Raw genomic sequence first — 20,600 nt, 5'->3', positions numbered from 1 at the left:
GAGGAGTGATGTGATAGAGTTGTGTTGGCAGTGCAGAATGAATTGTGGGGTGGGGGCAGTGATGTGGAAGACGGAGTGTAGAAGAATGAGTATGTCTACTCACTTTGGCTGACCCAGTTAGGTCACTGAAGCGCTTCCTGCACTGTATCCAGGTGCGGGAGACGCTGCTGCTGGTGACCTCCTCTGCCATCTCGAGCCAGGCCTTCTTGGTGGTAGAGGCAGGCCACTTCCTCCCGTCCGCCGGGTAAAAGACATCCCTCTTCCTCCTCACCCCATCCAGTAGCACCTGGAGTGAGGCATCACTGAATCTAGGAGCAGCCTTTCCCCTGGGCTACTCCATCATGTAATTTCGGTGTTTGCTCCAGGAGCAGGCATTGGAGGACTGCCCCTTTAAAAAGGGCTCCTCCAGCTGACAGCCTGTGATGCGGGTGCGCAGACCGCCCGCTGTGCAGGTTTCCAACGGGAAACCCAGAAGCCACGTTAAGTGGCTCCAATTTACCCGCGATCACGTGGGGAACAGACGGATTTTACTGGGCGGGTTATCCACGTGCCTAATCAGCCCGCACTGCCATCCCGCCTCCCCGGTAATATCGGGGCCAAGGTGTTCAGGAAAGATAGGAAAGGAAAAAAGGAGGTGGGGGGTGGCTGTATTGATTTAAGGAGAATATTGCAGTGCTGGAGAGAGAGGATGTCCTTGAGGGGTCAAGGTCAGAATCCATTTGGTTAGAGTTAATAAACTATAGAGGTGCCATTATGCTACTAGGTGTATTCTATAGTCCACCAATTAGTGGGAAGGATATGGAGAAGCAAATTTGCAGAGAAATTAGAGAGGTTCAAGAACTATAGAGTAATGTTAATGGGGGACTTCAACTATCCTAATATAGTCTGGGATAGTAATAGTGTAAAGGGTAAAGAGAGGGAGGAATTTCTGAAGTGTGTTCAGGATAACTTGATCAGCATGATTCCAGCCCAACGAGGAAGGAGGCATTGCTGGATCTGGTTCTGGGGAATGACGTGGTTCATGGAGCAAGTGTCAGTGGGGGAACATTTAGGGAAGAGTGATTATAGTACCATAAGGTTTAGATTAGTTATGGAAAAGGACACGGAGCAATCTAGACTAAAAATACTTAATTGGAGGAGGGCCAATTTCAGTGGGTTGAGAGCGGATCTGGCCCGGGTAAATTGGAATCAAAGATTGGCAGGCAAAGCTGTAATCGAACAATGGCGGCCTTTAAAGAGGAGATGGCTTTAGGTACATTCATATGATGGGGGAAGGCAGGGCAACCAAAGCCAGAGGTCCCTGGATGATGAAAGAGATAGAGAGTAAGATTAAGCAAGAAAAAGGGGGCTTAGGACAGATGTCAAGTTGATAATACAAGTAAGAACCTGGCTGAATATAGAAAGTACAGAGGAGAAGTGAAAAAGAAAATAAGAGGGGCAAAGAGAGAGCATGAGAATAGACTGGCGGCTAACATAAAAGGGAATCTAAAAGCCTTCTATTGGCATATAAATAGTAAATGGGTAGTAATGGGTAGTAATAGTAAATGGGGTGGGGCCGATTAAGGACCAAAAAGGAGATCTAAGCATGGAAGCAGAGGGCATAGCTGAGGTACTAAATGAGTACTTTGCATCTGTCTTTACCAAAGAAGAAGATGTTGCCAAAGTCACAGTAAAAGGGGAGCTGGTTGAGATACTGGATGAGGTGAAAATTGATATAGAAGAGGTACTAGAAAGGCTGGCTATGCTTAAAGTAGATAAATCACCCGGTCCAGATGGGATGCACCCTAGGTTGCTGAGGAAAGTAAGGGTGGAAATTGCAGAGGTGCTGGCCATAATCTTCCAATCATCCTTAGATATGGGGGTGGTGCCAGAGGACTGGAGAATTGCAAATGTTATACCCTTGTTCAAAAAAGATTGTAAGGGTAAACCTGGCAACTACAGGCCAGTCAGTTTAACCTCAGTGGTGGGGAAACTTTTAGAAACGATAATCTGGGACAAAATTAAGTCACTTGGACAAGTGTGGATTAATAAAGGAGCCAGCACAGGTTTGTTAAAGGCAAATCGTGTTTAACTAACTTGATTGAGTTTTTTGATGAGGTACAGGGGGTTGATGAGGGCAAATGCGGTTGATGTGTATATGGACTTTCAAAAGGCGTTTGATAAAGTGCCTCATAATAGGCTTATCAGCAAAATTGAAGCCCATGGAATAAAAGGGGCAGTGGCAGCATAGATATGAAATTGGCTAAGTGACAGGAAAGAGAGTGTGGTGATGAACGGTTGTTTTTCGGACCGGAGGAAATATACAGTGGTGTTCCGCAGGGGTCGATACTAAGACCGCTGCATTATTTTTGTACAGGGCACAATTTCAAAATTTGCAGATGATACAAAACTTGGAAGTGTAGTAAACAGTGAGGAGGATAGTAATAGACTTCAAGAGGACATTGACAGGCTGGTGGAATGGGCGGACACATGGCAGATGAAATTTAATGCAGGGAAATGCGAAGTGATACATTTTGGCAGGAAGAATGAGGAGAGGCAAAAAAACTAAATGGTGCAATTCTAAAAGGGATACAGGAACAGAGAGACCTGGGGGTATATGAGCACAAATCTTTGAAGGTGGCAGGGCAGGTTGAGAAGGGGGTTAAAAAAACATACAGGATCCTGGGCCTTATAAATAGAGGCATAGAGGTGTACAGTGGTGTTCCCCAGGGGTCGGTGCTGGGACCACTGCTTTTCTTGATATATGTTAATGACTTGCACTTGGGTGTATAGGGCACAATTTCAAAATTTGCAGATGACACAAAGCTTGGAAGGGTAGTGAACAGTGAGGAGGACAGTGATAGACTTCAAGAGGATATAGACAGGATGGTGGCAAGGTCGATGCGTGACAGATGAAATTTAATGCAGAAAAAGAATGAGGAGAGGCAATATAAACTAGAGGGCACAATTCTAAAGGGGGTGCAGGAACAGAGAGATCTGGGGGTCTATGTGCACAAATCTTTGAAGATGGCAGGACAGGTTAAGAATACGGTTTAAAAAGCATCGGGGATCCTGGGCTTTATAAATAGAGGCATAAGAGTACAAAAGCAAGGAAGTTATGTTGTACCTTTATAAAACGCTAGTTCGGCCACAACTGGAGTATTGTGTCCAATTCTGGGCACCGCACTTTAGGAAGGATTTGAAGGCCTTAGAGAGAGTGCAGAAAAGATTTACTAGAATGGTTCCAGGGATGAAGGACTTCAGTTACGTGGATAGACTGGAGAAGCTGGGGCTGTTCTCCTTAGAGCAGAGAAGGTTGAGAGAAGATTTGATAAAAGTGTTCAAAATCATGACGGGTTTAAATAAAATAAAGAGGAACTGTTCCCATTGGCGGAAGTGTCGGGAACCAGAAGGCACAGATTTAAGGTGATTGGCAAAAGAACCAAAGGCGACATGAGGACAAACTTTATTACGCAGCAAGTAGTTATCATCTGGAATGCACTGCCTGCAAGGATGGTGGATGCAGATTCAATCGTGGCTTTCAAAAAGGAATTGGATAAATATTTGAAGGGAAAAAATTTGCAGGGCTACGAGGAAAGAGCGGGGTAATGGGGCTAACTGGATTGCTCTTACAAAGAGCTGGCACAGGCTCAATGGGCTGAATGGCCTCCTTCTGTGCTGTAACGATTCTATGATTCTAGATTTTGAATTCAGGAAGTGTAAAAGACACATAAAAGGGGGTACTATTCTGCATTTTTAACTTTAAGAATCTGTGAATATTAATCTTTATCACATAGAAAAAGAGATTAACCGCTGGGCAAGTCATTGCGGAAGAAAACTCAAAAGTAGCTGTGGGAAAATAGTTTCAGTATAATTGCTAGTTGTACAGAGCCAATCAAAAGGAACTGCACCTAAACAAGAACACAGAAAATGATATGCCAAGCTGAAGTCCCCTGAAGCATTGGTTGTCGGATTGTGATTCTGTTGCTGTGTGGTCGATATTTTACACTTTGGCTTCCTGCTGATATTGTTTGACATCAGTATATGTTTTCAAAAAAAGAACAAACTTGCCTTTACTCGTAGGGATCTTTGAAATCAATTTTTACCAATTTCCAGGTATTTTTCAGGTGTTGAATCAGTTAAAAATTGATTTCTTCATAAATCTGAGGGGGAAAAATCCATTATTTTCTTAATAAAGTTCAGATCTGAAGATAAGCACACATTGCATCTGTGATGTCCGTATGTATGTGTCATGCTGATGTCATAGATGTGACGCTCGTACATCTTTGGACCTGATTTTCAGCAGGAAAAGAAACATTGGTTGTGCAATTTGGATTTTTTTTTAAAGGGGGTTTGGATCTTCTTTCAGTACAACTGTGAGGACTGTATTCTTTAAACTGCAGCAAATGTTAGTCTTTCATTCCCAGTTAGGTATGGAGACAGGACCATTGTGCATTGACACAGTTACCACAGATAGCCCCAACACTGAAAGTCCCCTGAAGACTGAGGTGATATACCAGGTGCCATGAGTTACATTTTTGGGTGCTTGGTGGCATTTACATCCAAGAGTCTGTGTCTCCTGCCTTCTATTTCCTCAAGGAGGCTTTAGAGGTCTGAATCAGTGAGGTTCTGCATTCTTCTTCTGTTTTGAGCCCGAGGGCAAAAAGTTAGGAAGGGACTGGATAGATGACGTGATCTATCTCTTCCTTAGGTAATTAACTGTACCCAAAGCAAAAATTAAAATCAGGCCTTCCAACATGAACCCCCTTCAAGTGGTATCTGCATGCCAGAAAACATAACAACAATGCACATAGTTTTTGTTTTGGCACTCAAGTTTGGGAAGTGTAACATTTTACACAAGGGAGGTGCATTAGCTACTTTCCAGAAACTGTTTGACTTCTATGCTCCATTATATTTGACCCAAGAAGATTTTCTGTTGGCACAATCTGATTTACAGTTTGCACATCTCTAATCTTCAACCTCCGGTCTGTTACTTTGTTACCTTTTTTCTCAGGCAGATAGTGTTTGATACACCTTTTTATTTGAAACCGCATCAACAATACCAGAATCTGGCCTATTTCAGCACAGCCAACTCTGCAAATGATAATACAAAGCAATTGGAATAAAATAATTAAGAATGCTACAGAAGTTGCATGGGAGTCCAGGATTATAGTCCCCAATTTTTTCCAGCATCCACAACCAGGGACCCAGACCCGTCACAAGCGACCAAAAGCTACAGCAGATCACGCAAAGCTATCTGCATCCCCCTCCCAAATTTCACTGGCAATGTAGCTTCAAGTCCAATGTTGAGGCATTCTATCTTTAAAAAAGTGACTGAAGACCTATGGAATACAATTTGCTGTCCCACTAGTCCGTATCATAGCTTCTCTCATTAACTGTGAAAGCCAGGTTGAAGGGCCAAGGCTCGCAATGCAGGACACGAGTCAGATTGAAAAGAGTAGAAGAAATGAGGTGGATCAAGTAGTGGTGATTAGGTGACACCTGGCCTGTTTACCATGATTAAAAATGACCAGAAGGAAAATACAAGACGCAGCCTGGATGAGACATGTCTTTGTGCAGACTTAGATTCCATCTGTTAAATGTGTTTGTTTTGCCTGTGCCTGTAAAGAACATTTATATGCTGTCTGTTGCATTATTGAATGATGATGATCATTATTATTTTGTAATTCTCAAGCCAGGAAAACATTGGAGTTTTTTCTACTTAGTCAGAATGTTTTGCAAGAAGAGCAATTTTCAAGTTTTAAAACACAACCATAGTATTCTGAGAAAAAGGGTGCAGTTTGTTAACTCTTAAGTACCAAAAGACATTTAAAGCTGAACCTTCTGACCTTCTTTCACTCAGCAGGCTTGATTACTGATGGTACTTCTGTAAGTTTTATAACATAGAATTTCAGAATTGTCCAGAAACAAAGTCTATCAATGGTATTCCCTAAACTACGCAAAAGGGCAAGGACGTGCATATGTAGAAATAAAGAAGAAAAGTGGGAAGAAATTATAAGAAAAAGACTAGAAAAAGAGAGAGTGATAATGAATGCAGAGAGAAACAGAAAGGCAAGTCGAGTAAATCTGAAATGTGTTCAGGATAACATTCTTAACCAGAATGTTTCCAGCCCAATGAGGAAGGAGGCATTGCTGGACTTGGTTCTAGGAAATGAGGCAAGCCAAATGGAGCAAGTGTTAGTGGGGGAGCATTTAGGGAGCAGCAATCATAGTATCATAATCATAGAAAATTTATGGCACAGAAGGAGGCCATTTGGCCCATCGTGTCTGTGCCTGAAAATGACTCACCCAGCCTAATCCCACTTTCCAATACTTGGTCTGTAGCCTTGTAGGTCACAGCACTTCTGGTGCACATCCAGGTAACTCTACCACCCTTTCAGGCAGTGAGTTCCAGACCCCTACCACCCTTGGGTGAAATTTTTTTTCCTCAGCTCCCCTCTAATCCTTCTACCAATCACTTTAAATCTATTCCTCCTGGTTATTGACTTCTCTGCTAATGGAAATAGGTCCTTCCTATCCACTCTATCTAGGCCCCTCATAATTTTGTGCACCTCAATTAAATCACCCCTCAGCCTCCTCTGTTCCAAAGAGAACAACACCAGCCTAGCCAATCTTTCCTCATGGCTAAAATTCTCCAGTCCTAATAACATCCTCATAAATCTCTTCTGTATCCTCTCAATTGCAATTACATCCTTTCTGTAATGTGGTGATCAGAACTGTACACAGTACTCAAGCTGTGGCCTAACCAATGTTTTATACAGTTCCAGCATAACCTCTCTGCTCTTATATTCTCTGCCTTAGCTAATAAAGGAAAGTATTCCATATGCCTTCTTAACTACCTTATCTACCTGTCTTGCTACTTTCAGGGATCTGTGGACATGCACTCCAAAGTCCCTCACTTCCTCTACACCTTTCAGTATCCTCCCATTTATTGTGTATTCTCTTGCCTTGTTTGCCCTCCCCAAAAGCATTACCTCACACTTCTCCAGATTGAATTATATTTGCTACTTTTCTGCCCACCTGACCAGTCCATTGATATCTTCCTGCAGTCTACAGGATTCCGCCTCACTATCAACCACACAGCCAATTTTTGTATCATCTGCAAACTTCTTAATCATGCTCCCTATATTTAAGTCCAAATCATTAATATATATCACAAAAACCAAGGGACCTAGTACTGAGCCCTGTGGAACCTCACAGGAAACAGCCTTCCAGTCACAAAAACACCTGTCGACCATTACCCTTTGCTTCCTGCCACTGAGCCAATTTTGGATCTAACTAGCCACTCTCCCTTGGATCCCATAGGCTTGTACTTTATTGACCACTCTGCCTTGTCAAAAGCCTTGCTAAAATCCATGTAGACTACATCCAATGCACTACCCTCATCGACCCTCCTTGTTATCTTCTCAAAAAATTCAATCAAGTTAGTCAGACACGACCTTCCCTTAACAAATCCATGCTGACTGTCCTTGATTACTCTGTGCCTTTCTAAGTTGATCCTATCCCTCAGAATTGATTCCAATAATTTTCCCACCACCGAGGTTAGACTGACTGGCCTGTAATTACTCCGTCCATCCCTCACTCCCTTTTTAAACAATGGTGCAATGTTAGCAGTCCTCCAATCCTCTGGCAGCATGCCTGTATCCAGTGAGGATTGGAAAATGATGGTCAGAGCCTCCGCTATTTCCACCCTTGCTTCTTTTAACAGCCTGGGATACATTTGATCCAGCCCTGGTGATTAATCTACTTTCAATGTGATTAATCTACTTTCAATGTTGCTAATCTCTCACTTAGTTTATCCCATCCAATATTTCACACTCCTCCTCTGAACTACAATGTTTGCATCGTTCCTCTCTTTCGTGAAGACAGACGCAAAGTATTCATTAAGAACCATACAAAATCTTCCGCCTCCACACACAGGTTACCTTTTTGGTCTCTAATAGGCCCTACTCTTTCCTTAGTTATCCTCATGCTCGTAATGTATTTATAAAACATCATTGGGTTTTCCTTGATTTTACTTGCCAGTATTTTTTCATGCCCTCTCTTTGTTTTCCTAATTTCCTTTTTAATTTCACCCCTGCACTTTTTATACTCCTCTAGACTTTCTGTAGTATTGAGGTCTCGGTGTCTGACATAAGCTTCCCTTTTTTGCCTTATCTTACCCTGTATCCTCCTTGTCATCCAGGGAGCTCTAGATTTGGCAGTTCCACCCTTTTTCTTTGTGGGAACATGTTTACTCTGCACCCCTTGAATCTCCCCCTTGAATGCCTCCCACTGCTCTGACATTGATTTACCTTCAAGTAGCTGTTTCCAGTCCACTTTTGCTAAATCACTTCTTAGCTTAGTAAAATTAGCCTTTCCCCAATTAAGAACTTTAACTCCTGTTCTATCTTTGTCCTTTACCATAACTATGCTAAATCTAACTGAATTATGGTCACTACCACCAAAATGCTCTCCCACTGATACTTAAGGTTCAGAATAGCTATGGAAAAGGACATGGACCATTCTAAAGTGAAAATACTCAATTGGAAGAGGGCCAATTTCAGTGGGATGAGAACAGATCTGGCCCGGGTAAATTGGAATCAAAGATTGGCAGGCAAAACTGTAATTGAACAGTGGGCAGCCTTTAAAGAGGAGATGGTTTGGGTACAGTCTAGGTACATTCCCACGAGGGAGAAAGGTAGGGCAACTAAAGCCAGAGCTCCCTGGATGACAAAAGAGATAGAGAGTAAGATGAAGCGGAAAAAAGGGACATATGACAGATGTCAGGTTGATAACACAAGTGAGAACCAGGCAGAATATAGAAAGTTCAGAGGGGATGTGAAAAAGGAAATAAGAGGGGCAAAGAGAGAATATGAGAATAAACTGGCGGCCAACATTAAAGGTAATCCAAAAGTCTTCTACAGGCATATAAATAGTAAACGGGTAGTAAGAGGAGGGGTGGGGCCGATTAGGGGCCATAAAGGAGATCTACTCATGGAGGCAGAGGGCATGGCTGAGGTATAAAATGAGTACTTTGCATCTGTCTTTACCAAGGAAGAAGATGCTGCCAGAGTCTCAGTAAAGGAAGATAAAGTTGAGATACTGGATGGGCTAAAAATTGATAAAGAGGAGGTACTAGAAATGCTAGCTGTACTTAAAGTAGATAAGTCACCCGGTCCGGATGGGATGCATCCTAGATTGCTGAGGGAAGTAAGAGTGGAAATTGCGGAGGTACTGGTCATAATCTTCCAAACATCGGTAGGTAGGGGGGTGGTGCCAGAGGACTAGAGAATTGCAAATATTACACCCTTGTTCAAAAAAGAGTGTAAGGATAAACGCAGTAACTATAGGCCAATCACTTTAATCTCGATGGTGGGGAAACTTTAGAAATAATTCTGTTCTGGATTATCAACATTCACTTGGACAAGTGTGGATTGATTAGGGAAAGCCAGCATGGATTTGTTAAAGGCAACTGGTGTTTAACTAACCTGATAGAGTTTTTTGATGAGGTAACAGAGAGGGTAGATGTGGGCAATGAGGTATATGTGGACTTTCAAAAGACATTTGATAAAGTACTGCATGATAGCTTATCATCAAGATTGCGGCCCATGGAATAAAGGGGGCAGCAGCAACTTGGATACAGAATTGGCTAAGTGACAAGAAATAGAGAGTGGTGGTGAACGGTTGTTTTTCGGACTGGAGGAATGTGTACAGTAGTGTTCCCCAGGGGTCGGTGCTGGGACCACTGCTTTTCTTGATATATATTAATGACTTGGACTAGGGTGTACAGGGCACAATTTCAAAATTTGCAGATGACACAAAACTTGGAAGGGTAGTGAACAGTGAGGAGGATAGTGATAGACTTCAAGAGGATACAGACAGGCTGGTGGCAAGGGCGGATGCTTGGTAGATGAAATTTAATGCAGAAAAAGAACGAGGAGAGGCAATATAAACTAGAGGGCACAATTCTAAAAGGGGTACAGGAACAGAGAGATCTGGGGGTATATGTGCACAATCTTTGAAGGTGGCAGGGCAGGTTGAGAAAGTGGTTAAAAAAGCATACGGGATCCTGGGCTTTATAAATAGAGGCATAGAATACAAAAGTAAGGAAGACATGATGAACCTTTATAAAACGCTAGTTCAGCCACAACTGGAGTATTGTGTCCAATTCTGGGCACTGCACTTTAGGAAAGATGTGAAGGCCTTAGAGAGGGTACAGAAGAGGTTTACTAGAATGATTCCAGGGGTGAGGGACTTTAGTTATGTGGCTAGACTGGAGAAACTGGAATTGTTCTCCCTGGAACAGAGACAGTTGCGAGGAGATTTGAAGGAGGTATTCAAAATCATGAAGGGTCTAGACAGTGTAGATAGAGAGAAACTGTTCCCATTGGCAGAAGGGTCAAAAACTAGAGGGCATAGATTTAAGATGATTGGTAAAAGAAGCAAAGGAGACATGAGGAAAAACTTTTTTACACAGCGAGTAGTTAGGATCTGGAATGCTCTGCCTGAGGGGGTGGTGGAGGCAGATTCAATCATGGCCTTCAAAAGGGAACTGGATAAGTACTTGAAAGTAAAAAAATTGCAGGGCTACCGGGATAGGGCTGGGGAGTGGGACTAGCTGGATTGCTCTTGCAAAGAGCCGGCATGGACTCAATGGGCAGAATGGCCTCCTTCCGTGCAGTAACCTTCCTATGATTCTATGAAATTTAATTAATCCAAATGTTAATAAAAATGATCTGTTTACAAATAACTGTTTCTGAATACTACAAAATGTTTCCTACATTACCGTGGTGTTTTTTTTCCTGTGTATCTATATTAGATTTTTTTTTAAAAAGCAAGAGTTAAAATCAAGAGTTTAATTATTAATTGCTATTTCTAGTTTGTGTGTATGTGTATATATATATATATATATATATGCGTGTGGAATAAAAATTTTACTCTGAATTGAAATAGGCTCAGTGAAAGAACAGGAGGATTTGGGGGTACAGGTTCACAGGACATTAAAGGTAGCACCTCAGGTTATTAAGGGTGTAAAACAAGCTAATGGAATTCTAGGTTTTATCACAAGAGGTATAGAATGTAAAAGTGAAGAGGTAATGATGAGCCTATATAAAACCTTAATGAAACTTCAGTTAGAGTACTGTGTGCAGTATTGAGCTCCATACTATGGGAAGGATATTGAGGCTTTAGAGAGGGTACACCAAAGATTCACTAGGATGCTGTCTGGTATGAGGAAATACAAATACAAAGAAAGACTTTAAAAATTGGGACTTTTCTCATTAGAACAACACCAGTTGTAAGACCCTTCGCTACCTTAGCGTCCTATTTGACCCTGAGTTGAGCTTCCGATCACATATCCGCTCAATCACCAACACAGCTTACTTCCACCTCCATAACATCGCCTGTCTCTGCCCCTGCCTTAGCTCATCTGCTACTGAAACTCTCATCCATGCCTTTGTTACCACTAGACTTAACTATTCCAATGCTCTCCTGACCAGCCTCCCATCTTCCACCCTCTATAAACTTGAGCTCATCCAAAACTCAGCTGCCTGGATCCTAACTTGCACCAAGACCAATTCACCCATTACCCTGTGCTCGCTGACCTACATTGGCTCCCGGTCCAGGAACACCTCAATTTTAAAATTTGCATCCTTGTTTTCAAATCCCTCCATGAGCTCGCCCCTCCCTATCTGTGTAACCTCTTCCAGCTCTACAACCCTCTGAGATCTCAGCGCTTCTTCAATTATTGCCTCTTACGCATCCCCGATTTTAATCGCTCCACCATTGGCGGCCGTGCCTTCAGCTGTCTAGGCCCTAAACTCTGGAATTCCCTCCCTAAACCTCTCCGCCTCTCTACCTTTCTCTCCGCCTTTAAGATGCTCTGTAAAACCTACCGCTTTGACCAAGCTTTTGGTCACCTGTCCTAATATCTCTTTTTATGTGGCTTGGTGTCAAATTTTGTTTGATAACGATCCTGTGAATCGCCTTGGGACCTTTTACTATGTTAAAGGCGCTATATAAATGCAAGTTGTTGTTGTTATGATAGCATGATTCAAAATTATGAAAGGATGGGACAGGGTAGGCAGAAACAGTCTGTTTCTAGTAGTTGAGGGGCTATAGAAAGAAGATTAAATGTAAGAGATTTAGAACAGAGAGCAAGAGAAACTTTTTTACACAGAAAGTTGTGAGGCTGTGGAATTCACTTCCAGGGTTAGTTTTTGAGGCAGATACAAGGTCCACATTTGGGATTAGACTGGAATAGATGGATGAAGTAAAAAGGAAATAAAGGGATACTGGAACAGAGCGGCTAAATGTGATTAGGAGTATTTGCTCACGAGGACCGTAAACACCAACACGGACTGATTGAGCTGAATGGCGTGTTTCCACATTGTAACTGCTATGTATTTCTATTAGTTCTGCTGGAAGTACACATGTATAGATGTTGTGTGAGGACAGGATTTGGTTTGGCTGTGATGCCCACCATGACCAAATAATCCATCGACACTCACTGTTAAGGCTTTCACATGAATAATGGGCACCTGACCAGAGCACGATTGACACTAGTGAAATCAACCTCCAGGAAGGAGTTAACACCTCTGGAGAGAATGGGAGAAAATTGGCAGAGAATATTGATGAGTAATTAGAAAAAAAACTTGAAAGGGAATCAAGTCAAGGGCTCATGTTACATAGGAAGTGGAAATTTTGTGGTTTAACTTTTTTAAAGCTTTTTTTTGCGACTCTGTAAAACAGTAATTGCAGCAATTTAGAACAAGTCATTATATACTAGTTATTTCTCCCCCATCTCCGCTTTCCCATAAAAACAGTCCTGTTTACTACTACCGTGGTCATATTGTATTAATTACTTGAAAAGTACACATGGAATGCACCTGCATCATAGGCATCATTTAACTTTCAATCTTGTCTTTGATACCTTCACTTCTTTTACAAATTACTTCTCCAGAAACCTAATCTAATTTTTTTATTAGCCTTATGTTTTCTGTGCTTATTTAGTCATGCTGGTGAAGTGAAGAAATACATTTGTAAGCAGGATGAGATCTTCTTGTATGGTATCTGCAGACACATTTAGGAAAATCTTGCCTAAAAGCTGAACTAGTCTAGAATTCAGCAGTCACAAAAATCTGAATTTTTGCCAATTTTGAGCACTGGAATGCACAAATACCACAATTATCTTTGTATGTGTCTCTACATGTACAATGCAAATAAGCAAAGAAAAAAAACACGAGGCATGGTAAAACTTTGCATATCTCAGAAAATTGCCTGGAGTTTGATTCAATAAGGATTATATATCTGTGGATTCAACTGTACCTGACTGTCCAATTTAAGAATGTCACATTTAAAGAAAATTCTCAACAAAAATGTTCTAATTGATAATATTGAATGCTTTGCATCACTATGGAACCAAAACTGCTTTACAGCAGCGTGAAATGTGCAGTATAACTATTCTATAAGTCTTACTTACTTTCCTGTATGATCTGTCAAGCAACAGTAGTACTGAAGATCATGGACTAAGTCTAAGTCTACTTTAATACAGTTTAAAGATTTTCAGGACTTACTTTTATCTTCAATCGACCAACATTCAGGGACTCTTTGAAAGAAGTGTTGATGCAGGTCTAAGGCTGTTGTTTTAATATATTGCTATGCTCCACCTCACCGGAATGTTTTATGTGGAGTAAATAAATGACATACAAATATTTGCATAATTACATTCCCCAAGGGGTTTTATTGAATGCAAATTGATGTTAATTTGTCAACTGGAAGACAGAAAAGTGCTAATAGTAGATAGCCATTTATTTAACAGCCCATTTCATGTCAATTTGACTGCAGTTACAGTGAATGTTTTGCATCACTATGAAAACAAAATTGCTTCACATCAACATGAAATGTGCGGTATAACTGTTCTAGAAGTCTTACTCTCTTTTCTATATGATTTGTCGGAGTAGTGAAGATCATAGTCTAACGTCATTGTCTAAGTCAACCTTAATAAAGACAGATTTTTAGGTCTTACCTTTATCTTCAATCGACCAACATTTAGGGGCTTTTCTCTGAAAGAAGTTTTCCTGCAGATCTGAGGCTGTTGCTTTAATATACTGCTATGCTCCACCTTATGGGTGTGTTTTATGTGGGTTAAGTAAATGACACACAAAGGTTTGCATAATTACACTCCCTAAGGATTTTTAATATGAATTGGTGTTGTTTTGTCGACTGGAAGCGCTATGACTAGATAGTCATTTACTTCACAGCCCAGGGATTTTGGATTTGTAGTTGATGGTTCTGTGTGAGAATTTGTATTTTACAAAATATATACCGGAGAGGGCAACGAAAAAAGAAGCAAAACACGCCCCAAATAGAAGTCAAGCATTAAGCCAGAGGGAAGGAGGGAAAGTATTATTAGGTACTACTCTACCATAATTGACATCTATCAGCTGGCTCAAGAGCAACAGGCCTGAAATGGGCTGCTTGACTACCACTCAGTCAGTTAATAGTGTGTGCTAGAAAGATAATTAAAGAACAGGAGAAAAAAAAGAGGAAATATAAATAACTGGATTTTTTTTAAACCACACATGCACCAAAGTGGGCTTTATTAAGATAATCTGATAAAATGAATGAAAAGACAGATCATAGTTATTTACTTAAAAATGTTCATCAACGACCCAGTTATACCTACACGAGGTAAGCCATAACTATCGTTACGTCATCTCATTAGGAAATACTCCTATGTGTTGGTTGGTTTTACTGCTTGGTAAAACCACTGGAAAGCAAAGCTTACTAGCAAAGTCCAGCCCAAAGTTTTCAACTCTTCAGCCACATGTTTACTGTGAATCCCAATGGGGGTCACCATTGACCAGAAACTCAACTGGACCAGCCATATAAATACTGTGGCTACGAGAGCAGGTCAGAGGCTGGGTATTCTGCGGCAAGTGACTCACTTCCTGACTCCCCAAAGCCTTTCCACCATCTACAAGGCACAAGTCAGGAGTGTGATGGAATACTCTCCACTTGCTTGGATGAGTGCAGCTCCAACAACACTCAAGAAGCTCGACACCATCCAGGACAAAGCAACCCGCTTGATTGGCACCACATCCACCACCCTAAACATTCACTCACTTCACCACCGGCGCACAGTGGCTGCAGTGTGTATCATCCACAGGATGCACTGCAGCAACTCGCCAAGGCTTCTTCAACAGCACCTCCCAAACCCGCGACTTCTACCACCTAGAAGGACAAGAGCAGCAGGCACATGGGAACAACACCACCTGCACGTTCCCCTCCAAGTCACACACCATCCCGACTTGGAAATATATCACCGTTCCTTCATCGTCGCTGGGTCAAAATCCTGGAACTCCCTTTCTAACAGCACTGTGGGAGAACCTTCACCACACGGACTGCAGCGGTTCAAGAAGGCGGCTCACCACCACCTTCTCAAGGGCAATTAGGGATAGGCAATAAATGCCGGCCTCGCCAGCGACGCCCACATCCCATGAACGAATAAAAAAAAACTAGATTGTATTTTATTCAAAAATAAAAACAGTAAATGATGGAAAGTTACAGTTCAGTCAGCAACTGTGAAGAAAAATCTTTCAGGTGTACGCCCTTCCCTTGACAAGTGCTGACTGACCTGTTGTTTAGTTCCAGCAGTTACTGTTTTTATTTCAGATTTCCAGCATTTGCAATTTCTTTTCTTTTTTATTTCTGTTTTATTCCGTTTTATTTTCCTGTATTTGAATATTTCACGCCAAAAATAGACAGGCTATTTCTGTCAGATTTTACAACACACTCATAATATGTATATTAGACAATCTATTTTTAAAAATTACATGTCCTATGAAGGGTGTTTTCAGTTAGCTGTCAGATGTAGTGACTTTCACAGAGGCTTCACAGGACTCTTCATTTAAAAATCTCCAAAATTACAATTCAATGCACAATGCATTAGCTTAGGTATGGTAGGATGGTGGCTTTTCCCCTGCACAGTGAGTTTTAGCAATCATACCATTTAAGGAAGACACCAAATGGAAGCCAAGCACTAAACCAGAGAGGGCGAAAGAAAGCATTGTCAGGTGCACCATAAGGCAGGCCCAAGCATCTGGCCCAAGGGCAGATGCCTGAAAGCAGATCACCTGACTATCCCTTGGTTGGAAAATAGTGTACAGGCAAGTTGGATTAAAGGTGGTAAGTAGGAATGTTCTGGGGGTCCTGTAGGGAAAGGAAAGAGTGGACCTGATCGAGCAGTTCTCCGACCAGACGGTCGAAGCCATTTGGCAGAATGTCTCATCGCCGGAACTGACTAACAGGCACCAGGATATAGCCTGGATGGTGGTGAGAAGGGCCCTTCTGGTGAGGTCCTTTCTGTACACACGTCATCTCAGCGTCACCGTGAGCTGCCCTTGAGGCTGCACCGGGCACGAGACCGTCGTCTATCTGCTGGTGGACTGTCCCTTCTGGTGTGGAGAGAGATGCATTGGTATCTGTCCCGGTGCATCCCCAACGTCTCGGTAACACAGGACACTGTGCTCTACGGGCTGTTCCCCGGGAAGCACACTGAGACAGATATCACCTGCGGCTAGAAGAACATCAACTCGGTGATGTCTGATCAGCTTAGTTGGTCTGCCCAAAACCTGCTCGTCTTCCAGCTGAAGGAACTATCCACGACAGAGTGTTGCCGACTGGCACATTCCAACGCCCAGGAGTACATGCTGCGTGACGCACTGAAGCGAGGTGCTGCCTACGCAAACGTTGAACTGTGTGCATCCTTAAATTTTATGAAATAAAGTACATTTTGAAATTTTTTAAAAAGTTGGATTAAAAAAGGGAAACTGAAATGGAGGAAAAAATATAAATAATTGTGTTTTTACCAAATAGATACCGTTGCTGGGGCTTGTTAAGGTAATCTGACAAAATTAATAAAATAGTAATTCATAGAATGTCCACTTTAATTATAATTACTTAATGAGAAACATCTTAAGACACCAAGGGTTTGAGGAAATGTTTTGTGGGCGAACCAGAATGTTGTCTACAGGGATATAACTTGCACTGGCTAGTTTTGGAAATAAGAGAACTCAAAAAAGGAGGAGAGGAGCTTGACGGCATGTTTTATGTCAGAAGCCCCTTTGAAGATAATACCTGTAACACCTGCTTGTAAAAATAAATACATTCCTGTGTTTAATAATTGCAGTAAAAAGTAGTCATGAATTAAGAATGGTGGAATGTTGGTAGAAAGCATTTTTAAATTTCAAAATATACTTTATTCCATAAAATTTAAAGATACACACAGTTTACAGATCATATACACTATGATCTCATTGTTACAATTTTAAAACACAGTACATATTTTCTAATACATTCTGTACAATGTATTCTGTACAAGGTGGGATGGCCTTCCACGATGGCCTTTCCCCATAGTGCCTTTGTGTAGGTCGCACCTCGCTTCAGTGCGTCCCGCAGCACATACTCCTTGACCTTCGAGCGTGCCAGTCGGCAACACTCGGTCGTGGACAGCTCCTTCAGCTGGAAGACCAGCAGGTTTCAGGCAGACCAAAGGGCCTCCTTCACCGAGCTGATGGTCTTCTAGCCACAGGTGATATCTGTCTCGGTGTGCATCCCGGGGAACAGCCCATAAAGCACTGCGTCCTGTGTTACCGAACTGTTTGGGATGAACCGGGACAGATACCAACACATCTCTCTCCACACCCTCTGTGCAAAGAGGCAGCCCATCAGGAGGTGGACGACAGTCTCCCCCCCCCACCACAGCCTTGAGGGCAGCTCACGGTGGCGCTGAGGTTCCATGAATATTGGAAGGACCGCATTGGGAGGGCCTTTCTCACCACCATCCAGGCTACATCCTGGTGCCTGTTAGTCAGTTCTGGTGACGAGACGTTCTGCCAAATGGTCGGGGAAGAAACTGATCGAGTCCACCCTCTCTGTTCCTTGCAGGACTCTTAGAACATTTTGTGTCGACCGCTGTTTGACGGCCTTGTGGTCAAAGGGGTTCCTCCTCAGGAACTTCTCCACCTGGGACAGATGGGGGTGGGGGGATCGGTCCAGCTGGACGGGACGTCCTGCGCCTGCTCGGCCAGCGTGGCCAGAACCAGCCTTCTCAGTGAATTGGACTGGTAGAAACTCAGCACGTAGTGACACTGAGTGTTTGCTTACTGGAGCTGTACACATATCCTGAGGCAGCCACACACAAAGGTGGCCATCGGGATTAGAGCGGCATTGGGGACGCTCTTCTCCACCTTGTCTGGAGGCTTGTACATGGTGACCCTGCGGACGCGTTCTACCTTGGACATCCAGTCAAAGTAGAAGATAGCTTGGGTGACTGTGAAGGTAGAGTTGTGGGGAATGGGCCAGACCCTGGCCACATAGAGCAACACCGCGAGTACCTCACACCTTATCATCAGGTTCCTGCTGGTTATGGAGAGGGATCGTCCTACCCACATACCAAGCTTCTGTTTGGCCTTGGTGATCCGCTCCTCCCAGTTCTTTGTGCAGGCCAGGGACCCCCCCGAGCCAGATCCCCAGCACCTTCAGGTAGTCAGACCTGACAGTGAAAGGGACAAAGGACCGGGTCTCCCACCTGCCAACAAACATGGCCTTGCTTTTACTTCGGTCACTCTGGCCCCCAAGGCCAGCTCGAAACGTTCGCAGATGCCCATCAGTGTGTGGAACTACTGCTGATCGATGCAAAAGACGGTGACGTCATCCATTTACAGGGAGGCCTTAACCTGAGAGCATCTGCTGCCTGAGATCATCACCCCCTTGATACCTGCGTCCTTCCCAATGGACGTGGCAAACGGCTCGATAGAGCATACAAACAATACCGCGGAGAAAGGACAGCCCTGCCTGACTCCAGATCTGATCGGAAAGCTATCTGCCTCCCACCTGTTGATTAGGATTGCGCTACGAATGTCCACATAGAGCAGGAGATCCAATCGCGGATTCCCTCCCCAAAACCCATTTTGGAGAGCACATCCATCATGTATTTGTGGGATATTCTGTCAAAGGCCTTCTCCTGGCCCAGGCTGATGAGGTAGATGTTCACCCCCCTGTCCTGCATGTAGGCGATTGTATCCCTGAGCAGCGCAAGGCTATCAGAGATATTCCTGCAGGTACAGTACAGGTCTGATCTGGGTGGATCACCCGCTCCAGAGCAGACATGAGCCTGTTGGCGATGACCTTAGACAGAATCTTGTAGTCAACATTTAGCAAGGAAATGGGTCAGCAATTTTTGATTTCTTCACTCTCCCCCTTCCACTTGTAGGTGAAGGTGATGATGCCTTTCCTCATGGACTCTGACATGCTGCCTGCCAGAAGCACACTCCCGTACACTTCCAGTAGGGCTGCTGCTGATCCTCACTATGTTGGCCTGCAAAGACGTCAGCGAGCCGTCTTCCTCTTTCAAGCTGCTGATCACAGAGGTCTCTCAGTGCAGCTTCTGGAAGAAGCACCGCGAGCACTTCTTGTCCTGCTCTGGACCGGAAGATGATTTTTGAGGCCTTGGAGGCAAAGAGCGAGGTTTGCTGGCCCTTCACCTCTCGGAGTTCCTCCCTGACATCATCTCTCATCGATTGCAGCTGGAGCAGATCCTGCATGTATTTCTAAAGTTGTGACATTTCCCTCTGTCTCTCTCTCGCCTTCTGAACACCTTTGATGATGAAGAACCTCTTGATGTTGACCTTGATTGCTTCCCACCAGTGCATCATGGAGTTGAAGAGGGGTTTCACGGTTCTCCAATCTGTGTAATCCCCCTTTAGTTCCTCGATGTTCTCTGGGGTCAACAGTCTCAAGTTCAGCTTCCCTATCCCCCTGTCTGCCCTCTGGTCCTCCTGCGATTGACGGTCAGCCAGTAGGAGGCAGTGATCAGAGAAAAACACTGGCTGGATGTCGGTGGATCTGACCTTGATCGTTGGGAACACAAATAGGAAGTCTATCCTGGAACGGACGGACCCATCTGCCCTGGACCAGGTGTATCTCTGCAGTGCTCTGTCTGCAGGGTTGCTGAAGACGTCGCAAAGCTTTGAGTCTTTCACCACCTCCATCAGGAGTTTGGACGTGATGTCCAATATACCTCCGCCCGTGCTGGATCGTCCAGCTGCATCAATAATGCAGTTGAAGTCTCTGGCAAGAACGACTGGCCTGGAGGTCGCCAGCAGCTTCGGGAGATGCTGGAAGACCTCCATCCGGTCGCTCCTGAGGGTCGGGGTGTACACATTGATCAGCCAGAGCGGGGCATTCTTGTACAGAACGTCTGCTACGAGCAGGCGACCCGCCACCACCTCCCTTAACCTTGGTGATGGTGAATTGGCCGCCTCGCAGCAGAATCCCCAGGCCCAAGGAACGATTATCATTGCCTCCTGACCAGATTAACTGCCCGTGGGTCCACATACGTGACCACTGCCGGTAGTTGCTGAGGTGCAGGATCCTGCACTCCTGCAAGAACAGCAGGTCCCTCAACCCTGGACAGGGAGTAAAGGGTCGTGGCACATCACATAGTCGGTTTGTTGCTACGCATGTTTATGGATCCAATTTTTAAATCCATTTTAAAATACAAAGGAAACAAAACATTCAGGTCCTACTATTGCATCAGTCCAGGGTCCATGTTA

This window comes from Heptranchias perlo, chromosome 18 (genome assembly GCF_035084215.1).
Source record: "Heptranchias perlo isolate sHepPer1 chromosome 18, sHepPer1.hap1, whole genome shotgun sequence".
Classification (NCBI taxonomy): Eukaryota; Metazoa; Chordata; class Chondrichthyes; order Hexanchiformes; family Hexanchidae; genus Heptranchias; species Heptranchias perlo.
Note: the sequence above shows the minus strand (reverse complement) of the source record.